Raw genomic sequence first — 23,602 nt, 5'->3', positions numbered from 1 at the left:
GTTGAGGGTGGAGACTCAAATTTACTGCATAGAAGAAGGCAATGGTAAACCACTTCTGTATTTTTACCAAGAAAACTTTTTGGTTACACTAAGAGAACGATTAGCAGATGGAGGTGGGGCATTCTAGACGTTTTGTGTCTATGGAGTCACTATGATTCGGAGATGACGCGACAGCATAAGACAAGATGTGTTCTGATTCCTCTGGGGTGGGGTTCCTACCTTTTTTTTTTGGTTGCCCGGTATTTCATAAAAGTTAGAATTTAAATTTTAAACCTGTTCTGCAAACAGCCAATTGACCCCTTGTTCACACTTTTTTATTCAAGCAAATAACACCAATTTCATTCCACCCAGAGAAGAAGCAAGCTAGCAAATGTTTGGGACAGGCAAGAAAATGTTGGAACTTCTTTGCAATGATGGCCTAAGCAAAGAATATGGTTGAAAAGTTAGGGCAGCCCCACACATTAGTTCCTTGTCCATCAACTCGTCCTACGAGAGCTACTTTGGGTCAGGTTGTCAGATGATTTGCCTGGGGGAGATCAGGCAACAGCTGTTCCAGGCTCAGAGAGGACTGATGCAAGGTCAGGAACCCAGCTAACCCTATCCCTCTGGGATGGGGAGAAGAGATTGCTCTATGGAGGGAGAAAATGACCCTACTAAGGATAATGTATTTGGGACAGTGCGAAAGAGCCACAAAAGAAGCAGAGGTGAGGAGCCTGAAGGGTAGACTGTCAGTGTGGAAGATGGGAGCGGCCAAGTGATATAACCCTAACGGAGCCATCAGTGATTACTGTCCTAATGCAACTTTAGAGGGCTGGATCTAGAAGAGGACTAAACCGCTTCAGTAGACACAAGAACAGAATGGGAATTTCTCCATGACTCCTGCCTGGGCACAGATTTCAGTTCTTTGACCTAAGAATTATAGTTGCTGGAAACAACTACCTCGGATGTACTTTTAATCACACGTAATTACTGCGACTACTCCAGCTAGAGTCATCCCTTCTGGGATCAATGAAATATTGTGCATTCTTTCTGACTTCTCCTAAAGGACTCCATCACTGAAGACACTGGGGGCCTTCCCTAGGGAAGGTATATTTTTCCTACCAGCTGGTGTGGTTTATGAATCCCTCTCGTACTATGGTGGCTGAAATACTTTGGGTTGTGGAATATTTTCCTTATTAAGTTTGGATTCTGTTGTGTGTAAAACCCGATCTCCCACAGCCTGGTCCACAGATCACATCCAAGTGTTCATGACGACATCATTTTTAAGTTAATATTAATTAAGGTCCATCCATTTTCCCCCCGTTCGACATGACAGACTTCTAAGTGCTATTGCTTGAGATTTATTTTTATCCTTCTGACGGATAAGAAACATTAATGAGGGCATTGTAGTATTCTGGGAGTGAACGCCACCCTCGAATGCCAAATGGAGAAGAACCAGAGTGATATTTGATTACTAAAAAGGATACTTATAAGAATGGGTATTCAAGACCATTTTCATAGGACTGAGAATGCATAGAAAAATCTGGAAATGCAACATATGGATTATGGAAAGAGAAGAAAGATGAGCTTTCTTAGGCAGAACCGTTAATGAAATCACTTTTCTGACATTAAGACCTCCAGCTTGTCAGCCCCTCATGCAGCCTTGCCTCATGGCAGCACAAACAATTTGGGTCAGTGTGATGTTTAAACTCTTAAGTGGTACCACTAATCTCCATTAATCTGACTTTAAAGAGGAGGCATAATGCTTAATACAAGAGCATAAGAGTTGTTAATGCATCCTCTTCAGATGGGCTACGTTAATACGCAACTCCCACCAAAAGACGGGGCTCTTTGGAATTGCGTTTGAGTGTTAAAAATAAAAATCAATTCCCAGGTCTTCCTGGAAAGTCTCTCTTCCCCGTGATTATTTTCCATTGTAATGTTCCTGGACAATCTAATTGAAGTAAGCACATGTCAAGATGGAACTCCTCCTGCAGAGTAAACTGGCCTGAAATTATATTTTCATCTGCTTGCTTGGAGGATGCACAGAGCCAAGACATGGCTGGGCCCTGACTAAAGATTTCTGGACCCCCGAATACTTGTGGAGATTGCCTGAGATGAAGATCAAGACACAAAACCTGGGTCTGAGAGGAGAGCAATATCTCATACCGATTGTTATTGTTATTTATGGACTCACCGAATCTGCCGTACTCCAAGGCAGTGACATTTTGGTAGCTTTAAGTGTTATGGGATCTCTGGTTCTAGACTCTTTGCTCTGGAGTCTTACCATCAGCTCTGCCAGAATCGTCAGATTGACTCTGGCCAAATGAAGTGGAATGAATACTAAGCACTGAGACACTTCCCCCAAAGTCACCCAAAAGGCCAGTGGCAGTGATGGACTATAACCCAGGGCTTCAGACTCCCAGTGTTATGGAGAAGCAGAGTGGCCTAGTGGATAGAGCATGGGCCTGGGAGTCAGAAGGACCTGGGTTCTAATCCCAACTCCACCACATGTCTGCTGTGTGATCTTAGGCAAGTCACTGAACTTCTCTGGGCCTCAGTTACCTCATTTGTAAAATGGGGATTAAGAGTGTGAGCCCCACGTAGGACAGGGAATTTATATGTACCACAGCATTCACAACAGTGCTTAACACATAGTAAGTGCTTAACAAGTACCATTATTATGTTCCTTCCATGCTGCTTCTTAAAGTCTTATTAGTGTTGTTCTGGGTTGCAAGGAATCTATGTAGCTGATAGCAGCAAAAAAAATTTGTCAAGCGCTTACTACGTGCAGAGCGCTGTTCTAAGCGCTGGAGTAGATACAGGGGAATGAGGTTGTCCCACGTGAGGCTCACAGTCTTCATCCCCATTTTACAGATGAGGGAACTGAGGCACAGAGAAGTGAAGTGACTTGCCCACGGTCACACAGCTGACAAGGGGCAGAGTCTGGGTGGGTTTTGAGGAAATAAGTGGAGCAAATATGCTTGGTTTAGGGCAGTCCTGAATTAGACAGACAACTACCTCATTCTCCACTTAACTAGAATGTTCATAGCCTAAGAGATCTGTGTGTTAAATTCTATCACTACTTTCTGCCCAAGAGTACTTGACTGCAAAACAGCAGCAATGAAATGCTTTTGGGGAGGATAAGGCAGTGATCTAGAGTTGCAACAGTAGATGTCGATCTGAAAAATGCTAAAGGAAGATGTCAGTGGGTCTTGGGGAAAAATGCTGAACTCCTGGTGGTGTATTAGAAGACCTACTTTTTGTTATCAACTAGTTTATTAATCCGACTACAGCTCTTGAAGCAGAAAGGGAAGTCAAGAGCTGGCAATAAACCGGGGAAATTGGGCCACATAAATAGCCCACTAAAATTCCCTTCAGCCATCTAAATCAATCAGTTCAGCTATCAATCCAACCCATATTCATCAATCTACTGACCTCCAGCCCAATTCTCTCCTTGAGCTAGCCAGGACTCCACTACTCTGTCCTTCCTAGAGTGGGCAGACACCCATCTCCCACCCACATCCTCTGCTACTATTGGTTACAAGAAGGAGCATGGCTTAGTGGAAAGAGCACCAGCCTGGAATTTGGAAGCCCTGAGTTCTAATCCTGGCTCCATCATTTGTCTGTTCTATGACCTTGGGCAAGTTACTTGATTTATCCGGGCCTCAGTTCTCTCATCTTCAAAATGGGGATTCAATGGCTGTTCTCCCTCCAACTTGGGCCGAGCACCCCAAGTGGGACCTGATTAGCTTATATCTATCCCAGAGCTTAGTAGAGTGCATGGTACATAGTAAGAACTTAAATACCATTTAAAAGGTATTGCAACTATTATAATCAGTAGTTTCCCTGCACCCAGAAAAATGCTAATAAGGTTGTGGGAAGCAGCAAGGAAAGAAAATTTGGGAGTCTGAACCGTGGAGTTCTAGTCCATCTCTGCCATTGGCCTTCTGGGTAACTTTGGGCAAGTTACTTAGTGTTTAGTACTGTACCTAATAAGTCCTCAAAAAATACCACTGAGTAATCGATTAGCCTCCCTGCATACCAGTTTCCTCTCCTGGAAAATAAGGATAAGGAACTTGCTTTCCCTGCCTCTTACACTGTGAGTCCTGTCTATGACAGGAGCTGTATTGTGGTATTGTACTTTCCCAGGTGGTTAGTGAAGTGTTCCGTACACAGTAAGCGCTTAACTGTCTGATGCGATTGACTGTCTGATGCGATTATCTAGTACACATCCCAGCGATGGGCAACAGTAAACACTTATTAATTTTATTTTCAGAAGGGATCATCCCTGAATGACTAGAAGAAGGTTGAATGTCACCCAGCCACCAGCCCTCCCTTCAGAGGTCCTACACCAGACTTGCTCCTGCCTCTTCCCTTTTGTTCCTCCCCTTTCCCTCTCCTCCGAACCTTCTCCACAGAACAGAGCACTCAAGGTTTTGGAACAGCACTGAACCTGAACGTAGGGATCAAGTCTCTTTCTCCCCCCATTCTAGACTGTGAGCCCGTTGTTGGGTAGGGATTGTTTCTATTTGTTGCCGAATTGTACTTTCCAAGCGCTTAGTACAGTGCTCTGCACAGAGTAAGCGCTCACTAAATACAACTGAATGAATGAATCACCTCACCCCTTCCTGTCGTAGGATCGGTCATGGGGAGGCGGGGAGAATCAGTCTCACCTTCAAGAGATAGAAGGCTTTAGGATAGGAGGGCATGATATAAATCACAAATTGTATTAATTTGGAGACTTCATGCAATCGACTGCTAGGCCTAACCATCCAGAGTGCACTTGTTTCCAATATGCTTGGTGGATTTTCGTCTTCCTATTATGCTTTGTATTTGCAATGGGAATTACAATCACTGGTAAGTGAAATGTGACCAAATATATCAATTCCAATCATTTAACGCAAACTTGCAATTCAGTAGGTTGCTTAGATTATGCTCTCTGCTAGCTATATATCCAGGAAGAGAGACAACTTGAGTTTTGCGAAAGAAAAAAAAAATCAATCTATTGGCTATTATGGAAGCTCTTAATGCAAACTGTTCAGCAAGAGATGCATTTTTCATCAGCTTGTCCACATTCCCTAGAAAAATGTTGTACTGGCTCCCTGGGCAGATCTGTGATTAAGGATCATATTAATCTACCCTATTACATCACCACCTCCCCACAACCCCCCAAATAACCTGATGCTTTGGCACTCACTGAACAGAGATTAAGTGCTTCTCTGAATGACTCCAATCCCTAGCAAGTGCTTTCTTCCCTTTCTCTGGCTTCCCTATTTGGTCCATGACTTTTACTGAAGGGTGCTTATGTTTGGTTAGGTCAGAGGGGGCTTTTCTTTTGTTTGGGGGAACAATGAGATTGGACCCAGAGATGACGATATCATGGCTAGCAATGATTTTAGCAAAATCAGTCATTGAAGGTGGAGAGACACTTGATTTAGCCTCACTGGAGCCTGGAGAAATAGAAGTTTGCTCATTTCCACCCTCTGGCTGGTAGGAGTCAAGTCCTGACATCTCTGCTTTGTTTTATTTCTGAATGGTACTCATCAGACTAATGATTATAGCTGGGCCTCTTTCATCAAGAATTCACAAGAAAAGCACAAGACAAATCATAGAAGCAGCATGGCCTAGTGGAAAGAGCATGGGCCTGGGAGTCAGAGTACCTGGGTTCTAATCTTGGCTCCACCACTTGTCTGCCCTGTGACCTTGGGCAAGTCACTTAATTTTTCTCAGTTACCTCATATGCAAAATGGGGATTAAAACTGTGAGCCCTATGTGGAACAGGGACTGTGTCCAACCTGATTTTTTTGTATCTACCCCAGGCTTAGCAATAGCAATTATTTATTATTATTATTATAGTACAGTGTCTGGAACACTTAAATTCCATTAAAAAAAAAAATCAGGCTCAGACTCTGAGCTCCAGATTGGACTTTGCTACAGGGGTAGAGTGGTGTCATATTTTTCCAATGAAATTATCTTAAGAATCTAAGATTTGAACTTAAACCACACAACTCCACAGCTGAAGAAGCCACTGATTTTGCCTCCCAGAAGCATTTTTTTTTTTTTTACATTTGAAGCCATCTGAGCTCCAATGAGATCATCATGATTTCTCCTGAGGTATTTTTCCCCTTAAATTATCTTTATATGCACACCCTCAATCATCAGCTGAAGGCAGTCCTATCAGCTCATATCAGAAAATATTGAGTGACTTTAAAAATTGGGCACGGTGCTTCCCCGTTATTGCCATCAGATCTCATTTGAAGTTATAGCAAAATATGAGCAATGTTAAGAATCAGGTGATTATTGCCTCACCAGAAATATGGACTTCCGACAGAAGTGAAAAACTTGAAGGGAAATGCCCAACTCAGACCGCACTTATCACCTCCAGGTATGGAATAGAAAACCAGTAACTCCGCCACTAGGGAGATGGAGAGGTGAATCGTAGTAGTATTTATTAAGCGCCAGGCATTATACAGAATTCTGGGTGTAGATAGAAAAGAATCAGATCAGATATAGATCCCGCTCACATGAGGCTCATGGGCTAAGGGGAAAGGAGAACAGGTATTGACTCACCAATTTACAAGAGGAAACTGAGGCTCAGAGAAGAGTCCAAGGTCACATAAGAGACAAATAGCAGAGGAGGGATTTGAACCCAGATCCCCTGACTCCCAGGCCTGTGCTCTTTCCACTTGGCCCCACTACTTCTCAAGATGAGTGATCTCAACTTGCTAGGGCCCATACTCCAAGGCTCACTGTAAACTGAATTGAGGATGCCAGGGTGGCACGCAAATAGCCAATCCTTCAAAGCACGGGTGTTATTTGAAGGAATTTCTCCTCCTTCACCACATCCTCTTGGAGGAGGAAGGCAGGTCCTATAGGAAGAACGCCTAGGCCCTAATATCCTGGCCTTCTGAAAAAGGCAGGCATAGGGACAGAAAGAAGTCAAGCTATTTCTGGGCCCACGAACTTGACCGTCTTCCCACACACACACTTCCCCCCCACCCAGAGGAAGGCCCCGCCAGCCTCCTGTGACCACATGGCTAAAAAGAGGGGCCCCTTTTGTTAAAATAAAAAAAAACCAAACACTTGTCTTTTAGCCATTAATCATGCATCTAAGAGCGTTTATTAATGCCCTGTCAATTGCTAATAGTGAAGCCAGTCTGTCAGCTCCCCTCCCAGTTAGCTATGTGCAAACAGTGGTGATTAAGCACCAGATTTAACATCCTCATGAATATTTAAGAGGCTGTTTTTGAAAGTTTCCTGTCCTTTTACACTAATAGCCCCATTAAAACCTGTTTACAAGCCAGTCATGAGAGTAACTGCGTGCACTTAAAACACAAGAGCGTTCCCCCAAGAGGAGCACTTTAGCCACGTGAGGATAGCAGCTGATCAATAAGGTTCTTAAAGTAAGACTGTCTGTCTAAACCCAATGGAAACGACCCTTATGTGATAGACATAAAGAGCTGGCAAGGACCCAACTTGTTAATTAGGCAGCAAATAGGAGAGAGAGCTTAAGCCCTCCCGATCAGGCTGGGGCGCTGTCCGGGGTGACCCCGCTCTCACTTCTCAGAAGTTTGCCGGGAGATGTCAATAGCAGCTAGGAAAAGAAAAGAACTTGGAAATCAACTTGTTGGAAGTGATAGGACTCGCATATCTTTTATTCCCTCTAGACTACAAGCTTCTTGTGGGCAGGGAGCTTGTCTACAATCTCTGTTGTATTAAACTCTCTCAAGCACTTATTAAAGTGCTCTGCACATGGTAAGTGCTCAGTAAATACCTATGAATATGAATAATACCTATTCATTGGTCCCTGACTCCACTCAGGACATAGTTTGGGAGAGGGAGACAATGAGCCTACTTTCTGGGGAGCTGCACCTGGATAAGGGGTGGACCCCAGTCTCTGCAGAAGGGCAAGTTATGGGAGCATACAGATCACTGGGATTCCAGGCTCTGCCCTTGTGTTAGCTCCAGATGCAGATTGATTTGCAGTATAGCCCGTGGAGCTGTTAAACCAGCCAGGAAATCCAGTTTTGACTCACCGGCCACGGGCCAGATGTTGGTGAGGCAGCAGGCCTAAAAGAAAGTTAAAGTACTGAGCCTCGTCTTTCTAGTCTCAGAAACTTTGTGGGACAGCAAGAGGAAGAAAATGAAACTCGGGCTGGTGCCTGCCTAAAAAATGGTATGAGGAGACAGGAAGGGAGGTAGATATGAGCAGAAGGGGGAAGGGAAAGCTCTAGGAAATGGGGGTGAGAGGTGGGACATCTCGCCCACATACTACCTCTGGCCTGGAACATCCTCCTTCTTCATATGGCACATAGTAAGCACTTAACAAAAAACATAATATTATTATAACCAACACTCACTCTCTCCACCTTCAAGGCCTTATTGAAGGCACATCTTCTCCAAGAGGCCTTCCCCAACTAAACCCACATTCCCTCTTTTCCCACTCCTTTCTGTGTCACCCTGATTTCTCCTTTTATTCAGCCCTCCCTCAGCCCCCCAGCACTTATGCACATATCTGTAATTTATGTATATTGTTTGTCTCTCCCTCTAGACTGTGAGCTTGTTGTGGGCAGGGAGTGTGTCTACTAGCTCTGTTACACTGTACTCTCCAAAGCACTCTGCACACAGCACTTGTTCAATAAAAACTGATTGATTGAGAACAGTGAATGTTGGGATCCATACGGAGGCTACTTAGGACCTGAGAAAGATGTGCTCTAGGCTTGTTGTCCCACACCCTGGAATAAGAAGTTTCCCAGGGCCCACTCTGCCAAGGACCTAGTCTTGCCAAGAGGAGGTTCCCCTTGGGATGGTCTTGCCTCTTCTCTGGGAGAGGTGCACCTCTTCAGGACCAGATTGTCCAAATCCTATTCTGGTGCTCTGCTCTTGTGTAGGTTCAAGAAATATTTATTGCCTTGCTCACAATAAGGAATCCTGACTGTGGCAGCCTTTGCGATCCAAGGAACTCCAGGGAATGTCCTCCTTCCAAGAAGGAGCATGACCTAGTGGAAAGAGCACGGGACTGAGAGACAGGACTTGGGTTCTAATCCTGTCTCTGCCACGTGTCTGCTTTGTGACTTTGGGCAAGTCACTTAACTTCTCTCAGACTCGGTTGCCTTATCTGTAAAATGGGGATTAAGACTATGAGTACTATGTGGGACAGGGACTGTGCCCAATCTGATCATCTTATATCTACCCCAGGATTTAATATAGTGCCTGCCACATAGTAAGAACTTAAATACCAGCTAAAAAAAAAAACTTGGGTGGGAGAAGGGAGGGACTGTGGTCTAGAGCATCATATCTGTTGCTCAGATCCCAAGGGAAAGCCTCCAGGTTAGGGAGCAATTTAGAGGGCACCCTCACTTCCCTCTCCCCAAAGCCACACAAAAGAAATTCAGTGAGTGGAGCCTCTGATCATCCTGAGCACAAACAGGGACTGTTGCTCTTGTTAATGAGCTTGATTCTCCCTTTCTAGGCGGGCTTAAGCAGTAATAAGGTGTCCTCTTGGACATGTGAGGAGAAGAGGCTCCCTTGACCCACTCCAGAGCTCTCCCCCACATTTTGGATTTTAATGGATGGACCTCAGAATGCCCATGATCCTGCCCCATGGAGGAGCTCCTTGCCCAACGAGGCCACACTCGGGTTGAGGGGAGAGGAGATGAGAGCAGTGCCTCCTTTCCTCAATCCTGTGGACACCCTGCCAAGAAGAATGTACCAGAGTAGTGTATGCCCAGGCACAACTCCCTGAAAGAGAATCCTACCAATTCACCTTGGAAGAGACTCGTTTTACAGCTGTGGCTGAGCTCTGAGGGGTCATATAGGGCCAGGATAGAGAGAGGCCCCTCCCAGGGGAAATGTTTACTCTGGCCCACTCCCCTCTATGCAGGATGAGAAACCAGGTCCATTCCTTTTTGAACCTTCATCAAGTGGTAGGGGCTGTGATATCTCCAACAACCCTGGTTGGCCCTTCAGAGACAAAAGGACTTTGGAAAGCTTAGGCAATTATCTGTGAGTCAGGATGAATTGGAGGTGTGTGGGGAGAGGGACATGGCTCGGTCTGGCCCTCTGGGGAGACTCCGAATGTAGAGAGCAGCATGAGAGAGGAGGAGAAACACCAAACAGCCAGGATCACATTAGAGCTTGGTGGACCTCAGGGTCCAAAATATAAGCTAGTCAGCTCCTGCATCCTCCAGAATTTACTTGCAAGGAGGGGAAGAGGACCAAAGGTTAAATTAAGGGCTTAAATCCATAAACCTATGGAAAAAGCACCGAGCTGGAAAACAGGAGACCTGGTCCTAGTCTCAATTCTGAGGGGACATGCTGTGAACTTGGGCAATCATTTAACTTCTCTGAACTTCATTCCCACCCACCCCCTCCCCAACATCTGTATGGAAAGGATAAGAATCTCTGCCCCTCCCTGCTTCTCCGGGAAGTTGGGAGGACAAATGAGATAACCAATATGAAAGCGTTTTGAGAAAACGCCAAGGATCTAAATCTTTGAGCCAAGGAGACAAAGCATCAGGAGGGTCACCCAGAGAGCCAGAAAAAGAGTTGGATCCATCATCTTTGGACTGCAATTGCCATGGAAATCCTGAAGAGGAACAGAAGTCTAGGAAACTGGATTCTATTTTCCACATGAACCTTGACCCTGACCATTTCACTTGATCTCTCTGTTCGCTTCAGATTCTGCGACTGGACAGAGGAACAAGCGAAGAGTTGTCCCTAGCTAATGGTAACGTTATTTAGCATTTTGGGAAAACTTTTACCTGTGCAGAGTGAGTGATGGTTAATCATTATGTATACCCTAGTAACAATTTTCCCTGCTGTTACTGTAGATAGCACCTCCCCTCCAGAACTGGAGAAGCAGTGTGGCCTATTAGCTAGAACATGGGCCTGGCAGACATGAAGACTGGGTTCTAATCCTGGCTCCACCACTTGTCTGCTGTGTGACGTTGGATGAATCACTTGGTTTCTCTGTGCCTCAGTTACCTCATCTTTAAAAGGGGGATTAATACTGTGAGCCCCATGTGAGACAGGGACAGTGCCCAGCCTAACTTGTGTCTACCCCAGCACTTAATACAGTGCCTCGCATATAGAGGGTGCTTAAATACCATAAAAAAGTTACAGATGAATCTCAGGTCTGACACTTCAGAATTGAGAACCTGCATAAAGGAATTGATTCCAGTGTCTCACACACTCTCAACACTGCCAGTTATGTTCCAGCTGGAGCAGAGGGGGCAGAATTAATAGCTAGCAGAGGTGCAACACATTCCTAAGTGCTTCTGGCCCACAGTAGCCAACTACAGATATAATCAGGTCTCCTTATTCTTAGAGTAATGTTCTTTCCACTGAACTAGCAGCCGGTCCTCTTAGGAGCTCAAAGCACTTATCTCATTTTGCCCCCACATCACCATGATGTAGCCAGAAATTCTTTCCTCTAGAAGATGGAGTAGGAGTAGAAATGTTCAAACCCAGTGGGACATCAGGGGGTAGAACACAAATTAAAAGTTGGTACTTCACTTCCCCTCATCTTGGGCCTAATTCAGTCCATTCCATCTTTTAAAGGTTCTTGGTGGGAAGAGTGCCTTGGGAGTGCAGAGACATACTATGAAATGAAGCCAGGACACAAAGAAAGAAGCAGCATGAAGTAGTGGAAAGAGCAGGGCTGGGAGTCAGAAGGTCAGGCGTTCTAATTCCAGGGCTGCCACTTATCTGCTGCGTGACCTTGGGTAAGTCACTTCTCTGAACCTCAGTTACCTCATCTGTAAAATGGGAATTATGACTGTGAACCCCACATGGGATAGGGACTGTGTTCAACCCAATTTGCTTGTATCCATCCCAGTGCTCAGTACAGTCTCTGGCCCATAATAAATGCTTAACTAATGCCATAATTGTTATTCCTTAGACCTGAGGAACAATTCCCTGATTTTACAGATTGTGAGACTCTGCAACATATAAACTAAAGAAGACTGTGGAATCCAGTTCTTTGGGGAAAAAAATTAATAAAAGACAACAGTCCAGCTGGAGTAGCTTAGGTGCAATCATGTCTGACCTTGAGAGATGTATTCTTTGGCTCCAGGTTTCTAAGAGTACATAGTCTGAGCGTGGCTCAGTGGAAAGAGCCCTGGCTTTGGAGTCAGAGGTCATGAGTTCGAATCCCAGCTCTGCCACTGTTCAGCTGGGTGACTGTGGGTAAGTCACTTAACTTCTCTGTGCCTCAGTTACCTCATCTGTAAAATGGGGATTAAGACTGTGAGCCCCACGTGGGACAACCTGATTCACCTGTGGCTATCCCAGCGCTTAGAACAGTGCTCTGCCCACAGTAAGCGCTTAACAAATACCAACATTATTATTATTATGGTAATCTGGATGTGGAACTGTATGACGCTAATTTGCCGTGACACTAGTCAGTCATGGCTTTACAGTGATGATGATTGGGTCTTCCATCAGGAAAGTTGGCAACATGGCCTATTGACTATTAGACTACAAGCCCTATGAGGGACAGAGTTTGGATCTGACATGATTACCTTTTAGCTACCCCAGCACTTAGTACAGTGTCTGGCACAAGTGTTAAACAAATGCAATTATTATTAGAAAAAAAATAAGACTGGGAATCAGGAGATCTGGGTTCTAATTTCCTCTCTGACACTGACCTTTTAGGTGACCTTGGGCAAGTCACCTAAGCTCTCTGGCTTCCGTTCAGTTTCCTCATTTGTAAAATGAGGGATAAGATCTATTATAACTCCTGTGATTGGGAGGGTAGGGAACCACCATGTACAGATAATCTTATACTATAGCAGTGCCTAACTTGGTAAATGCTTAATAAATACCATCATTTTTCTGAGCCCTAAATCCTGAGACTGCAGGTCTGAGAGCCTCCAAGAAGGGACTGATCATAGTGTTACTGGTTTGTTCAGCTCCAGAAACGCACTCTCTCATTTCTCTTTCAGCCATAATCCTGCTGAGGCACAGAACGCAACAAGCAAAATAGCAGGGCAGGGGTGCAGCAAACTGCAAAATGAGTGCAAAGGTTCTTTTGAGAGCTGGATCACAGCACGAGGCTATGCCCTTTTCATACTTTATGACCTTTCTACCTCAGTTTTTTTCATCTGCAAAATGGAGATTAAATATTTCACCTTAGGTTCTGAGCCCTAAATGGGACAAGGACTGTCTAATCTGACTGTATTGAATCTACCCTAGCATTTATCCCAGTGCGTGGCACATACGCACTTTTAAAACTCATTGTTATTATTATTAGTATCCCAGAGGCATTTGTCTTAGGAGCCGCTGCAATCTTTACTGCCCATGTTAGCAAGCCATATTCCAGGATTCCTGCTGGAGCTATCCACCTCTCAGTATGCCTTGGGCAGTCCTCCTGTTAGAGATTTTCCCCACTGACAAAATAGCCCCAGCAAGGAGAATTGGGACTAGAAAATAGGAACATGTGATCTCAAAGCAATGCTCTTTCCACAGGACCAAAAGTAGCGCTGGCTATTCAATTCTCTCAATATAACTGCAGAGACCATACTGAGACTCTTGAAGGTTGACGCTTACCAGTCTATGGTGAATTTACTCTTCCATCCCAAATCTCGATTACTATCCTTTTGTGGGCTTGGAGTGAGATAGTCTTGCTCATCCCATTCGGCAGTTATTTCACAATTCTCTCAAATGGCAGGGAGGTGAGATGAGGGCAAGGATTGCATTTTTAAATCCCCTACCCAATATATAATATTGAAGTAATTTGTGTCCCACCAGGAGGGACACTACAAAAAAAAAAAAAAAGACTCACTGAAATTATTTCTCATAGAAAATTAGTCTTCAATAGAAGAATGTGACATACTCTAACATAAACACCAGTTAAGATGGATTGCTTTGCTGCCACTTTGCTCACTAACTAAAGAAAAGGCCTGTTTGAATTTGGGTGTCTTATTTTAAATGAATATTGATTCACTGAAATTCATAACTTCTGTTGGAAAACTAAGTCAATAAAACTGCATTGAATTCTGATTATTAATACTTCCTGGAGCTGAGGTAATTATAGTTCCAAACACTAATAAAAGATTGCACATCTAATTAACAGCAGTCATAAAAGACTACAAATACACTATATATTAAATACAATAACTAACATTATTGCAACATTAAGATTGAAAAATTAAGGAGGGAGTAGTCTAGAATGTAAAGGTTCCTATGGCAACATTAATGCAGCCAAGTAATGATTATTGCTGTTGTTAATGTTAATAATAACATTTTGGTTGCTATTATCAAATATTTATTAGTACTAATAACAGTATTGATGCAATTTTACCTTTATATGGCACCTTTTCGCTGATGCACGGGAGACATTTTAGCAGTGATAGTTGGCAGTAACTCCCAAAACCTATGGGAAAGTGCTTTCATTTCACAATCGTTGGGATCTCTCCTCGACTCCCCTCAGAAAAGGGTTTCAAATTCTGACTTGTTTCTGTTTCTTGAAATTCCTTCTAGATATGTAGCTGGATAGAATTCCATCCCTCAGTCCAACTCCAAGCTGACCTCAGAAAATCGTTCCGTGTTCTGCCTGAGTACTGGAGGGCAGGAAAACCAGAGCCCCAACCGTACTGAGCTAATCAACAGTGAAGGACGGGTGATGGAGATTTGTGAAAGAAAATCCTCTAGGTCTGTAGGTCCCATTACCCAAGAAAACTGTGGAATTGCCTTCTCTTGAGATCCTCAAAGGAAAAAACAAAAAGGCAATTCTGCTTGGGACAGCTACAGTACAGACTTACCTTGACATGGTACGGGACAGTGCTCATTCATCCTCAGAGGTGTAGGGGGTTCTAAGCATGGTATAAAAATCCTTATTTTAAAATTGCAAGCTAATAGCTTCATTTTAAATTCAATTACTTTTCCACCTTCCTCCACCCCACCCACCCCCCCCTTTTTTTTTTTTTAGAAACTGCTTTTCCACTGCTCTATGGTGAGACTTCTGTAGGGATCCTAGTTTAAGCACTTAATGTTACTAGTGTTACCTTGGCCCTTTCAGAGTCCAACTGCAACCAGAATGGTCTTTTTCAATCAATGGAATTTATTGAGCACTTACTGTTTGCAGACTATGGTACTAAGTGCTTGGGAGAGTGCAACAACACAATAATACAACAAGCTTACACTCTAGAGGCTTAGTGTCAAGAAAATCTGCCTCCAACAACCCTTGGTCTGCGCAAATCCAGGTAGTTTTGTTTTGCTCTGATTCTCACTCCAAGCTAGTCACAGAAAGCGGGATTCTCTTTGCAGAGTTTGGAGGCAATCACTGCAGTAGAAACAGGTTTCAACTCGAATATTGCTGCCCATCCAGGTTCCTAAAGCAGGTGATTAAATGACACCTGCAGAGTCGTGGGGGCAGCTTCCCTCCTCTCCTCATCGTTCCAGACCACAATTAGCTCGTTATACACTCAAACTAAGGCACCGGGCACAGTAGAGCCCAAGTCTCCAACTCAGATAGAAGTATGATTGAGCCAGCTTAGCAAAGTGCGGCATTATGATTAAATTAATCAGAACTCTTTTGAAATGACTTTGGAAGCACCAGGAGTTTGTTTTTAATGGCATTTTCCAACTCCAAAGACTTCACTTCAAACAACATTTGTTTGTTTGGTTTAATTGCCATGAAGGACATTATCAACATTATCCTCAGCAAAAAAAATCAAATCAAATCAAGGAATGTCTTGACTGCTAGAACCCATACTGATGCCAAGAACGGAACTTGGATCCCTCACACTCCATCGCCCACCCTTGGTTCATGAGTTCAAGGGCAAAAGATCAAAACCAACTTTCATTCCTCCCAGGCCCGAGAGTCAGGGTGATTGGCACCATTCAGTTGCAAAAACACTGATCTACAGTCACGATCCATTCTCATGAGAAATAAAGACATGGATAAACAAAACCCATGGCTAATCCAAAAAAGTCTTATTTTATGATAGTATTTGTTAAAGCTCTCTCTCAGAGTCAAACCTGGAGAATTTCCAGTACTCTACCAGTCTCGACTATGGGAGGGAGAGTCAAGGCAGAGGCATACTCATTCCAATCCTAGCTTGGCCAGTGGCTAACGAGTGGGAGGCAATCTCTGTTACAAGTCAAAACTCACCTATGCTGGGCAGCAGCAACACGGGAGAGAGTCGAGGGCAAAGACTCAAGTTTACTGCATGGAAGGAGGCAACGGTAGACTATAAGCCCGTCAAAGGGCAGGGACTGTCTCTATCTGTTACCGATTTGTACATTCCAAGCGCTTAGTACAGTTTTCTGCACATAGTAAGTGCTTAATAAATACTATTGAATGAATGGTAAACCACTTCTGTATTTTTACCAAGAAATCTCTATGGCTACACTACCAGAACGATTGCAGATGGAGGTGGGGCGTTCTGGGAGAGATGTATCTAAGGCATCGCTATGGGTCGGAGACGACGCAGCATAAAATAAGATATGTTAAAGTGCTTACTATGTGCCAGGGACTGTTCTAAACGCTGGAGTAGATACAAGTTAATCGGGTTGGACACGGACCCCACACGGGACTCAAAGTCTTAATCCCCATTTGACAGAGAAGGTAACAGGCACAGAGAAGCTAAGTGATGTGTCCAAGGTCACACAGCAGACAAGCAGTGGAGCCAGGATTAGAACACAGGTCCTTCTGACTCCCAGGCCCATGCTCTATCCACTAGACCATGCTATTTACTTGGGCCAATTCAACCTCCTCACTATTTTTTAACTAGAGCTACAATAAGCAAGATTGACTTTCTTTTTATTGGCTCTTTTTTTTTAAAAAAAAAAAAAACCCTCCTCCTCTCAGAAAGTGCTAAGTTGGATATATTTAAAAAAAAAAAAGCCAAAAACAAAGACAGGGAGGGAAGGCGGGAGGGAAAGGCAGAGAACAGTAAGCACCAAAGGATCTGGAGTGTGTGCACTAACAAGCCCTGAATAACTGAGGGAAGCACTTGAAATTTGTATTGTGTCAAATCCAACCCTTACATAAAACCAGCTTAATGTTTCTGGCATTAGAGAATTGTAGGGTCAGCCTCTACTTAACATCAATAGGAATTTTGATTGGATAATAAACTTAACTATAATCACTGTCAGAATGTTTATGCTGTTTAAATGACTCGCCATTGGAGAAGAGAAGCGGCGTGCCTAGTGGATAGAGCATCAGCCTGGGAGTCAGAATACCTGGTTCTAATCCCAACTCCATTACTTGTCTGCTGGTGTGATATTGGGCAAGTCACTTAACTTCCCTTTATCTCAGTTACCTCACCTATCAAATGGGGATGAAGACTGTGTGCCCCACGTGAGACAGGGACTGTGTCCAACCTGATTTTCTTCTATCTATTCCATAGATTAGTGCAGTGTAACTGCTTAGCAAATACCACAGTAATTATTATTATTATTAAATTGAATTAAAGATCAGTCACTAGGCTCAGGACAAAGTGGTTTTCTTTAAAGGTTGTTAGTGTTTCTTTAAAAGTTCAAGAAATGAATTTGATCTGGGTTTGTCAAAGTAGGCTAACTTCATTTTTTTTTTCCAAAGTCAGTAGGATACCATCCAAGCTTATACCCTTTTCCCCATCCCTTTTGATGACTGTGGGTGAGTGGGGAGGGATGAGAAGAGCAACTATGGTGCTAAAGATTTTCTTTCAACTGCATTTTTCAGGGAATCCCAGGGAAGCTGTGTGGCCTAGTGGAAATAATACACACCTGGAAGTTGGGGGTCTGAGTTCTTATCACAGTTTGGCCACTTGCCTGCTGTGTGAGCTTGGGCAAGTCACACCTTCTCTGTGTCTCAGCTACTTTATCCGTAAAATAGGGATAAAATATCCATCCTCCCCCAACTATAGACCATGAGACCCATGTGGGACAGGGACTGTGTCCAATCTGATTATATCTACCTAAGCACTTAGTACAGTGTCTGGTGCATAGTAAGAGACATATTATTAGACATTTAACATTTTCTCACAAAAATATCTACATCACACAGCATGAGTTAATGCTACTTGTGTCTCAAGTCCTAAGCAGTCATCAGTTTTAAAAGCATCTAACCAATGTGCATACTACAACTAGAACTCCCAGTATACAGAAGGTCCTAAACTAAGCATGTTCCAGCTCAAATGTGGTAGGACCTACATTTAAAGTAAGGAAAGGGTAGCTAGGGGTTGTTGCAAGACAAGCTGAAGAGTTTAGCCAGGAGAGCCTTGGGTAATTTTAATAACTATACACAAATGTCTCGAAGTAGGACCATTTTCAAAATTACAAGACCATCTGGAGTCAGCCAAATATTTAGTCACGCTAAGACATCTCTTCCACTCCCAACCCATTTTACAAAGCTCCCGATATGGTACTCGCCAGTTTTTTCCTCGCCCTTTTCAAACAGTTCACAGGCTATAAACTCCAGGTAGGGGAGGAATGTGTCGTTTCATTAATCTGTACTGCCCATGAGCCTACTACAGTGCTCCATACCGAGAAGGTGCTCAGTAAATTCATACCCTTTTGGAAAGAACAAGAGGAGTCAAAGGACCTGAATTTTAATCCTGCCCCTACCATTTGTCTGCTGTATGACCTTAGGCAAGTCACTTAACTGCTCTGTGCCTTAGTCTCCTCATCTCTAAAATGGGAATTCAATATCTGTTCTCCCTCCTACTTAGACTCTGAGCCCCATATGGGCAGGGAGGTGCCTGACCCGAGTATCTCGTGTCTATTCTAGTACATAGTACAGTACCTGGCACATTTTAAGCACTTAAATAGCACAATTAGCCTCATTATTATGAACCCCTACACAAAGAAAGATGGCTGATTGAGGATGGAATGGAAGCCTGATGCCACTATAAGGCAGTGGAGGGCACTGTTGTATAGACTGATGGGAAGAAGTTGTTGGATCTGAATTTCTTACTTTGTAGTAATGGTATTGATCCTTGATATTGTTGTTTTGCTCTGAAATCGAATGTTTCCAGGCTTCATTTCGACAGTCCCACGGAGGTTTACAGACCATCGTCCATCTAGCAAAGATGTGCTCTGCAAGGCTTCCTTTAGCCTTGGGGCACGATAGAAGACGGTGTCTCCAGTTGATTTTGCAAATGGTATCAGTGGTAGAACTGGGGGCTTACTCCCTCTAAAGAGGGTTCAAAAGTCTCTCACCTGCCAGAGCCACCTGCAAAGAGGGGAAGATTGGACAGCAATCAGCACGCAGGAGTTCATATCCACCAGAAAGCAGAGAGGACCCAAAGGTTGCTTCTGCAGGGCTCTGAAATTTGTACATATAACTTGGACCATTTCCCGGAAAAGTTACCCAAGACTTGAGCTAACGCTGAACCAAACGCTCCTTGAGGTCCTAAAAGTCGGATTGGTCTCCACATCTTCCACAGAGCAGGTCAATGCTCGCGACTGCCGATTTATACATTCCAAGCGCTTAGTACAGTGCTCTGCACATAGTAAGCGCTCAATAAATACTATTGAATGAACTGTAAGACTCTTCTAGACTGTAAACTCGTTGCAGGCAGGGAATGTGACTGTTTGTCATTTCATACTCTCCCAAGCGCTTAGTACAGTGTTCTGAATTCAGTAAGTGTTCAATATAGAGAAGCAGCGTGGCTCAGTGGAAAGAGCCTGGGCTTGAGAGTCATAGGTCATGGGTTCGAATCCCAGCTCCACCGCTTGTCAGCTGGGTGACTGTGGGCAAGTCACTTCACTTCTCTGTGCCTCAGTTACCTCATCTATAAAATGGAGATTAAGACTGTGAGCCTCATGTGGGACAACCTGATTACACTGTATCTACCCCAGCGCTTAGAACAGTGCTCTGCACAAAGTAAGCACTTAAATACCAACATTATCATTAATAAATATGACTGAATGTGATGGGAATTTGCAGCCAGAACACTCCCCCCTCATCTCGGTGCCATGACCGGACCAAGTGGTACCCTGGCAAGAATTCTCCATTCTCACCACCAGTTCTGGCTTGGAGAAGCAGTGTTGTTTGCATTTTTCTTCTAGTGAAAACTCCAGCAGCCTCTCTGTATTTTCTCACATTTCTAACTTTCCTCTTCTAACTGGATTTGTGAAGGTTCAAAATTGCCCCCAGACCCACATTGGTTCAGAGAGTCAAAAAAATGGCCACTATTTTGGTTTTGAGAAGTTTAAATGTATGAAGATTTCTCTTTCCTACTCCTGCAGAACCAAGTGGTGTCAATACTGGCAAAGGGGATTAGTGAGAGATCAATCAAGCCTAAAATACATGTTATTGGAGGGGGGAAGTGGGGTGCAGCTCCCCTCAGTTAGACACCTCATGTGCCTAATGCAGGCCAAATGCACAGATTCAGTTGCTCAACTTGAAAAAAAAAGTTACTCCTTTAGCACGTATGCTGAGCCAGACACGGTACCAACTAATGGGGTAGCTATAAGTTAATCAGGTTGGACACCGTCCTTGGCCCACATCACAATCTTAATCACCATTTAACAGATGAGGTAACTGAGGCACAGGGAAACTAAGTGCCCTACCCAAGGTCTCACCTCAGACAAGTGGTGGACCCTGGATTAGAACCCAGAATCCCAGCTCTGCCACTTGACAGCTGTGTAACCTTGGGCAAGTGACTTTACTTCTCTGGGCCTCAGTTCCCTCATCTGTAAAATAGGGATTAAGACTGTGAGCCTCATGTGGGACAACCTGATTATCCTGTATCTACCCCAGCGCTTAAAACAGTGCTCTGCACATAGCAAGCACTTAATACCAACATTATAATTATTATTATTATCTCCCAGGCGCATGCTCTATCCACTAGGTCACACTGCATAGACATTGACTCTGGACTTCATTAACTGGTAATTGTCTTAGCGTAAGGAAACCACAGTTCAGAATGCCACAGCTAATCATCTAGAAGAGAGCCCATTTAACCCAACCAGACAGAATGAAAAGAAAGTTTTTCTTGGGGCTTGTTTCAGTTCTTAGAATCCTAAAACAGTAGCATAGAGCTAAGTGAACATTTTGGAAAGCTCCTTAGACTAGTAAGAGGAGAACAAAGGTTCCTCTTCTCCTCCTTTCCACAACAGTGAAATAGCATACCATTACAAAGCTTCCACTGTATGAATCCAATAATGGCAGAGAGCTGACAGCCCAAACCTTTTTGCAATATTAAATACATTTCTGCTGCAGAACTAGCCAGATAAACCCAGTAAGTGTGTCATCCAAATAGCAGGTCGGATGAGTGCTCAATTTAGAGTTAATAATATGCTATTAAAATTACATCTGTCAAATTATTTCATACATAATGCAAACACATGATTTATCACAGTTAAGAAGTTCTTGAAATGCCTAAAGCAACTGTCTAGCAAAAAGAAAACTATTTCTTTTCATTCTGGTAGACCACTAACCTAAAATATTTTGACTGATTTATTTTCACAAAGAATTTTTATGCAGATTAAGGGTCTTGGCGGGGGGCGGTGAGGGGGCTGAGGAGTGGCATCAGCTGAATTGGGTTTCTAAATAATCTTCAGAGCTTTTGGGGGGCCATGCAAAATATCCACAATTTAAATGTAATAAGTCCCCCAAATACAGCACATATTCTAAAAATAGCATAACTATTAGATACATTCTAATCTTTCAGAAGATGCTTGAACAAAATTCACAAAGCACCAAAAAAGAATAAACTTTTATTTTTAGATACCATCTAGTCTTCAAATCTGAATGTTTACCATATCAAAATATATTCTTCTTCATTTCATAAATGCCTCTACTGACACGACCAAAAGCCAAAATTACTAGCTAGGATTAAAAACCTTTATCTCTTCCCCATTGAGAATTTTTGCATCAAAATGCACTCCTGGGCTGTAGGCTCCCGTGTAAAGAAAGTAAAACCACATCTCAAATTGGGCAGCGGGCATTTAGTGTAAGGAAACCACAGTTCAGAATGCCACAGCTAATCATCTAGAAGAGAGCCCATTTAACCCAACCAGACAGAAAAGAAGTTTTTCTTGGGGCTTGTTTCAGGAGGCACTCTACAGTGGCAGAAATAGGCAGGGAAACACAATTCAAATCCTGCAGGGGAAAATGAGTATATCTTTAGACAGAAGATTGTCAGCCAGGAAACTAGAACACTGAGAAGCTGAGTAGCAAGCCAAGGATCACACAACAAATCTATGGAATACATGGAACGGCGACTGTTAGAGCTGTGGCTCAGACTTCCATGTTGTCTCCCTTAAGAATTCCTACAGGCAGAAAACCCCATTTAAAAGTAGCCCTATTCCCTGAAACATGATTATGATGAGACCCCATTTTAAATAAGCTCTCCTAAGTAAGGTATATCCAAGAGGCTCTCCAGACCATAAGCTCCTTGCAGGCAGAGAACACATCTACCAACTCCATTACATTGTTCTCTCTCAAACAATAAATACAATTAACTTTAACAAGCATTTGGGTTAGGATGCAGTGGCAGCAATTTCTTAGATATGAAGTACTCCAGTGCCCTCCAGAATCAGAAGAACCAGCTACAGCCCTCAAAAATGCATATGAGGAATGAAGGAATCTGACTTTTTAGAACCAGAACTCCTAAGAAAGAGTAAAAAAGAACCTTTCAAAAAAGGGTTATAGCTAACCCTTTCAAGTTTCCTGGACTGTTGTTAGCAACACTGATTTCAATAAGACATGCAACCACCATCAACAACCCCCACTTAACCATGAGTGATTGATAAAGGCCAATAACAAAATTGTTATAGGAAATCTTACCTCAACTCCAGAGAAACCTTGAAAGCAGGAACATAACACTGCAGCACCACCAACCTCTTCCTCCCCCCTTACCCCCACCTCAAATGCTATTTGTAGAATCCTGAAAACAGCTGCTCATCTACAGGCCAAGGGTGACTATGAGATGAGTTAGATGAGTAGCAGAAACAGCTGATTTCAATCACCTTACTGCCATTGCTTCCATGAAGGAATGGGCTGGTTCAACTTTGGTGTGGGTTCATACAGTATCAGCTAGAAGTTTGAAACTTACAAGTAGAAAAGCAAGGCCTGAAAGGATAGAAAACTAATGAGGTAGAGAAATTGACTAGCTTGGCAAAAGTGAACACTGCAAAGAGTAAATAAATATGGTTAGATTATGGAAAAGAGGAGGAAAACTTTGTGGCTGATTAATTCATATTTATTAAGCATTTACTGTGTGCAGAGCACTGTATTAAGCATTTGGGAAAGAAGGCTACAACAGTAAACAGTGACGGTCCCTAGCTGTATCACAGAGAGAAATCTTGAAGAGCAAAGAAATTGATTCAAAAAGTGAATGAAAACCACCTCATCATCATAATCAACAACAGCATTTATTGAGTTCTTGATAGGGAGAGCACTGTACCAGGCACTTAGGGAGCATACAAAAGGAATACAAAATGTGATCCTGCCTTGAGGCATTTTAGAGTTCTGAGTGGTGATTAAGCCCTGAGAGATTGGACAAGAGCATCAGGAGTCATAATCCTGCCCTAAAACTCCAGGAGGGAGAACAGATAGACTAGCGCAGCTCTTCCATTCTTGTTTTAAATATCCTTGTATTGAACCGGGCCTTAGGTTTCGCTCACACCTTTCTCCAGAGAACAGAAAGCTCCTTTTGAACAATGAACTCAATTCTCCTAC

At 43.3% G+C, this 23,602-nt stretch overlaps 1 long non-coding RNA gene across 1 annotated transcript in view; it reads right to left on the bottom strand.

Moving 5' to 3' along the window:
* Positions 1–22,751, bottom strand: part of LOC114810020 — a 78,035-nt gene extending 55,284 nt beyond the window's left edge. Inside the window, exon 1 of the long non-coding RNA XR_003757765.1 lies at positions 22,709–22,751. This is a non-coding gene — a long non-coding RNA (uncharacterized LOC114810020). The remainder of the gene's footprint in view (positions 1–22,708) is intronic.
* Positions 22,752–23,602: the final 851 nt, after the last annotated feature.

The sequence above is a fragment of the Ornithorhynchus anatinus genome, chromosome 3 (assembly GCF_004115215.2).
Source record: "Ornithorhynchus anatinus isolate Pmale09 chromosome 3, mOrnAna1.pri.v4, whole genome shotgun sequence".
Lineage (NCBI taxonomy): Eukaryota > Metazoa > Chordata > Mammalia > Monotremata > Ornithorhynchidae > Ornithorhynchus > Ornithorhynchus anatinus.
The sequence above is the reverse complement of the archived record's forward strand: the minus strand, read 5'-3'. Positions and strand labels throughout refer to the sequence as shown.